Raw genomic sequence first — 5,629 nt, 5'->3', positions numbered from 1 at the left:
GAAGGCATACAGAGCTGTAAGATAATCGCCACGCTTCTGTATCTTGTGGCCGGCCATAAAAACATTTCGAAATAGCACCGAATCGAAGAACCACAGGTCGTCTGGCAGATAAGTCCGATTGGCAAAAGTCTCGCCACTTGCATAGTGACCTATGAGTGCAATGGCCATGTCTGTATATGAGGGCCTCCACAGAGTAGGATAAGTATCCTGGAGATCGAGATGGCAGACGTGTGGACAACGGCAAGATCTAGAAAGAATGTCCACCATGATACTGATAGGGTAGTCATCAATGGTAGTCCGCAGCTCTGCCAGGTTACTAGGGGCAGGGCAGAGGTTCTGGAAGAACATCCAGACCAACCTCGGGTACACTGGGTATGTGACAGGGGCTAGTATGGCTGAGATGCCCCTCCGGTCTATATCATCATATGTTGCTCTGGTAAGAACAGACCGGGAGAAGTAGTCTATGTCAAAGACCGACTCATGCGCCACCTGAAGGCGTGAGTATCTCGATAATGGCTGGTTTAAGTCCTAGGCTGGCTAAGCTGGTGGTGGTGATAGAGATGGTATGTGCTCATCCTCAGCATCAGCCTGTGAAGCAGATGCCTCAGCTGAAGACTGTAATCTACTGTCAGCGGATGAAGACTGAGATGAAGTAGGCTCTACTGGCTCTTCCTGAATATGAGAGGGCTCTGGGTCAGACACATAAATGGGGTCCTGGACGTGTGATAGACCTACCTCGTCGTCCAATCTTTGCCTGGCCTTGCGGTGATAATGTCCATGACCAACAGTCTTTACCCTAGCCATGGCCTGCAAAATAAAAGGAAAACTTGTAAAAAGGAAGTCAGTGTCGGTATAAAGAATTAAAGCATAGTTTATAGAATCATGTATGTCAAATAAGATAGACGAAACAGATAAGGAACATGAATCTATGCAAGTGACAAAGATTAAGTGACATGATGTGAAGTATGTTAGATATTATAAGTATGGAATGCATCCAATATGGAAAACACAGGCATTGGGCATGTATGAGGTAGCATGAAACACAAGAGACGGTGTGTGAAATGTGTGATACAAATCTGTGAAGTTCGATCGATCACAAAAATGTGAGATCGATGCAAGTTCGATCGATCGTGAATAAGTGAGAGCGATCTGTTACAAATCAATCTGAGAAAAAGTTCGATCGATTGAACTGTAAGGTGAAACTCAAAAAGTCACAAATCTGTGATGTGGATGGCACGGGGGCCTCACAAACAAGCTTGTGGGCCCCTCTACACAACAAATCAACATATTTGGTCACTTTCCTTGGCCTGTGACCCCCAAAATCAAGAATTAAAATAAAAAAATATAAAACCTATATATATATATATACACATATATACATAGCTTCAAAGCTTCATCAATGGCAAGATTCATCATCAAGACATCATAGATCTATCATATAAAGCATGGATTCATGGAGAATAAGCTTGAATCAAAAGAGGGGGCTCGGATCTTACCCACAACCGAGAGATGAGTTGAGAGGGAGATGAAATCTGAGATCCGAGATGAAGTGGAGAGATTCGAGATGAGATGGACTCGCCGGAGGGTTCGCTAGAGGTGGGGAGGTGAGTTGCAGCAGTGAAGGATAAAGGTGAGGGTGTTAGATCGATCTAATAACCCTAAGCTTGATTTTTTAAAAACATACCATTACCAGTTTTATCGATCGAACTGAAATCTCAGATCGATCGAACTGTGATCGATCTCTCCTCACTAAAAGACAAAATTGTTTTAAAGCTTTTGAATTTTTTGATTTTTTTTTTTTACTATCAAAAATTTAAAAATGAAAAATATTTTTTGGATTTTTGAAAAAAATAAAATAAAATAAAACTAAATAAAATAAAAATAAAAATAAATAAAATTAAAATATTTTTGGAATATAAAACAAAATAAAATATATATAATTTATTATTTTAAATTTAAAATTCAAAACAAAAGATCAAACTTAAAACAAAACAGTAAATCAAAGAACAGAGATCGATCTCTCCAAGATCGATCTCAGAATAACTCCAATCGATCGAACATGCAAAAACCTATAGACATGTTCGATCGATGGGACAGAGAGCCTTTTGATGCAGGTTGGATGCAGGTTCAAAAATTTTCTAAGTGTTGGGACTGCAGATCGATCTAAGATGAAGTTGGATTGATCGAAGAACTAAAGATCGATCTAGGAACAAGTTCGAACGATGGGACAGAGAGCTGAAATATGCAAGTTTTCTTCGAACGATTAGATAGAGAGGTGATTGGATGCAGGTGAATGCAGTTATGGAGTTCGATCGATCGAACCTCCTTGGAGATCGATCAAACTTATGCAAAATACTCATTTTCAACATGAAAGTGCATGCAATCCTAATCACAGTTCCTAGCAATGTATATGAACCTAAACCAAATATCTAGACTTTGCAAGAAATGAAATTTAAAATAGAAATGAGGGAGGAATAGGGTTGTGACACCTTACAAAATGTACTAGTCTTTAACGTCTCTAGCAAGACGTTGGGCTCTTTTAGCCTTGGTCAAACATCTTGTAGTGCATCCCCTCTTTGATGGGGTGATAAGTGTTTTGAACTCTACCCAACAAATGGTTTACTAGAGAACTTGTTGGATTAGGCTCAAAAGAAATTTTTGGTCCTGGGTCAAAATGATCTTTGGGCTTCCATGCCTTTTTAAAACAAGATTTTGAAACTACTTTCTTGGAATTCAGGGTTGAAGATGAACTTTTTGGAATTTTGGCTTCACACAATGACTCTATTCCTTCATATTCATGGTCATGATATTTCTCTACAACATTCACTTTTTCATGCTTGTTAAATGAATTGGGGGTCGGATTGAAGATATTTAACTTCACCTTCATGTGGCCAAATGAGATCTTCATTATCCCCGTTCTATAATTAACGTTGGCATTCGTGGTTGCCAAGAGAGGACGGCCAAGGATAACGGGAATTTGGCTCTTAAGATTCTGGACCGGTTCCGTGTCAATGACAACGAAATCAACGGGGAAGAAAAATTTATCAATCTTAATCAATACGTCCTCAATGATACCCCTAGGCTTTTTGATGGATCGGTCGGCAAGTTACAAAACCACTGACGTCGGTTTCAAGTCTCTTAAGCCTAATTTGACATATACCGAGTATGGAAGAAGGTTAACACTTGCTCCTAAGTCAAGAAGAGCCCGATTAATGATATGATCTCCAATGATACATGAAGTGGTAGGTGAACCGGGGTCTTTGAACTTTGGAAGAATGTTATGTTGCAAAATTGAGTTTACTTGCTCGGTTAAGACCACTTTCCTAGGTGTTTGGCTTTTGTTCTTCCTCTTTTGGGTGCATAAGTCTTTCAAAAGCTTGGCATGAGCCGAAATTTGCTTGATTGCATCCAAAAGTGGAAGATTGACCTTCACTTGCCTAAACACATCCATAATTTCATTTGTTTTGGCCTTTTGCTTGTTAATTGAAATGGATCCTTTTAAGGCATCCGGAAATGGAGCTCTTGGCTCAAAAACCTTTTCAGAAATTTTCTTTGAAGTCTCTTCAACGCAAGAAGTTTTGAAATCATTTTGCAAATTTTTCATTTCAAAATCACCTAATCACTTTTCAACACATTCTCATTTGAAAGATCATGCATACGCAATGAAGGAGGAATATGATAAGAAACGGGACGGGTGTCAACTTTGGGTTGCACCGGTTCACTCTCTTCATTGGACATACCCAAATGGTTGTCCACAATCTTCCCACTTCTCAAGGTAGTCACCGCATTGACATGCTCTATTGTGTGACCTTCTGATGAGGAATGAGTCTCCACAACACATTATTGCTTGGGTGGGGCATTCAAAGGCATTTTCCCTTTCTCTCTAGCATTTAAAGTACTAGCTATTTGCCCTACTTGGGTTTCTAGCTTAGCAATGGATTGAGAATGAGAATGAAGCAATTGAGTGTTTGCCTTTAGAGTGCCTAGAGCGGTCAAAACTTTCACTTCAAAAGCGGGACTCCTAGCATTTCCTTGAGAATATGATGGTTGATTAGGAAAATGAGAATTAGAAAATTGATTTCCTTGTGATTGGAATGACGATCTAAAACCTTGGGAATTTTGGCTTTGCATTAGAGGTGGAACATACTTCCCCTGATAACCACCTTGGGGAGGGTTTGAGACTTCCCCTTGGTTTCTCCAAGAGAAATTTGGGTGATTCCTTTAACTAGGATTATAGTGATTGCCATAAGGATTGTTTCCTTGATTAACAAAAGTTGCATTGACTTGTTCATGATGCTCACTTTGTACATGTCCATGGGGACAATTGGAAGTAGAATGTAAAACACTTGAACAAGTCATACATGTCTCATTGGATGCATGATGGGAATGGTTAGGGACGGAAGATACCTGATTTGCAGAGTTTTGGTTGATCAAGAATTGATCAAACCTTTGAGATAAAGATTTCATCTCGGTGGCTATTTTATTGGAATGGTCAACTTGATGTAAGCCAACACTCTTCCTTCCACTTGAATTCCTACCATTCTTAGAAGATAAAGTTCAATGCAAAGAATTTTCACTCATGCTCTCATAAAGGCGCTACACGTCATCTTCATGCCTATCAATGTAAGAGCCACCTATAGAAGCATTAACCATGCCTTTATAATTGTTGGATAAGCTCTCAAAGAAATATTGAACTAATTACCATTTGGGCATGTCATGATGTGGACACTTCCTAAGCAATTCATTGAATCTTTCCCATGCCTCATGGAACGTTTCCCCATCCCCGTGTGAAAACTCTCGAATTGAGGTTCTCATGGCATTGGTCTTAGAAACCGGATAGTACTTCTTCAAGAACTCTTGTTGCATTTCTGCCCAAGAAGTTATTGAAAAAGGCCTAAGATTGTTAAACCAATATTTTACCTTGTCTTTAAGGGTGAATGGAAAAATTTTTAAGTTAAGACCTCTTCCGGCATGTCCTTTATCTTATGGTGGAACATACTTCAAGAAACTCATCCAAATGCTTGTAAGGTTCTTCACTAGGAAGTCCATGATAGTTAGGAAGCATTTGAATGGTTTGTGGTTTGATCTCATAGTGGTATGCTCTAAATGGTGGCAATTGAATGCATGTGGGTGCATTGTATTCATTAGGCACATAGTGATCTCTTAAAGCAAGGGGAGGATTAGCAATTGGAGGTGCAACATGGGCACCTTGATTGCCTTGGATGATGGGAGGTTGTGGAGTATAGATTGGCCTTGGCAATCCCAATGGAACTTGGCCTTATTGTTGTGGTGGGTGAATGAATGGCCTCGGCATGCCTAATGGTACTTGTATGTTATCATGATGCATATTGGGGTGGAGGATACCTTGTTGGTCAATGTAACCAATGTCCTCCACATGGTCCTCATTATGTCCTTCCATTGATGAAATGGATTGACTAAAACTTCCTCTTCCCCTAGGGTTTTGAATAACGGATTCAAGATAAAAATTAAGAGGGATAAGAGTAGGTTTCAATGATCTACGACCATGCATGCACAACAAAACACAACAAGCAAAAAGTAATGAACAATCACTTCACCTTAGCAACAAATCAACTATCAACAAACTTCCTCCACATACAATGTTCCCATA

The 5,629-nt window shown here is 39.6% G+C and overlaps 1 pseudogene; it reads left to right on the top strand.

Moving 5' to 3' along the window:
• Positions 1–4,711: 4,711 nt before the first annotated feature.
• LOC132267819 (small nucleolar RNA R71) lies at positions 4,712–4,810 on the top strand (annotated as a pseudogene).
• The last annotated feature ends 819 nt before the right edge of the window (positions 4,811–5,629 follow it).

Source organism: Cornus florida, unplaced genomic scaffold, assembly GCF_030987335.1.
Source record: "Cornus florida cultivar Cherokee Brave unplaced genomic scaffold, ASM3098733v1 CherokeeBrave_3.0.0_Hap2_Chr07, whole genome shotgun sequence".
In the NCBI taxonomy this organism is placed as follows: domain Eukaryota; kingdom Viridiplantae; phylum Streptophyta; class Magnoliopsida; order Cornales; family Cornaceae; genus Cornus; species Cornus florida.
This window is presented reverse-complemented; position numbering and strand designations above follow the sequence as displayed.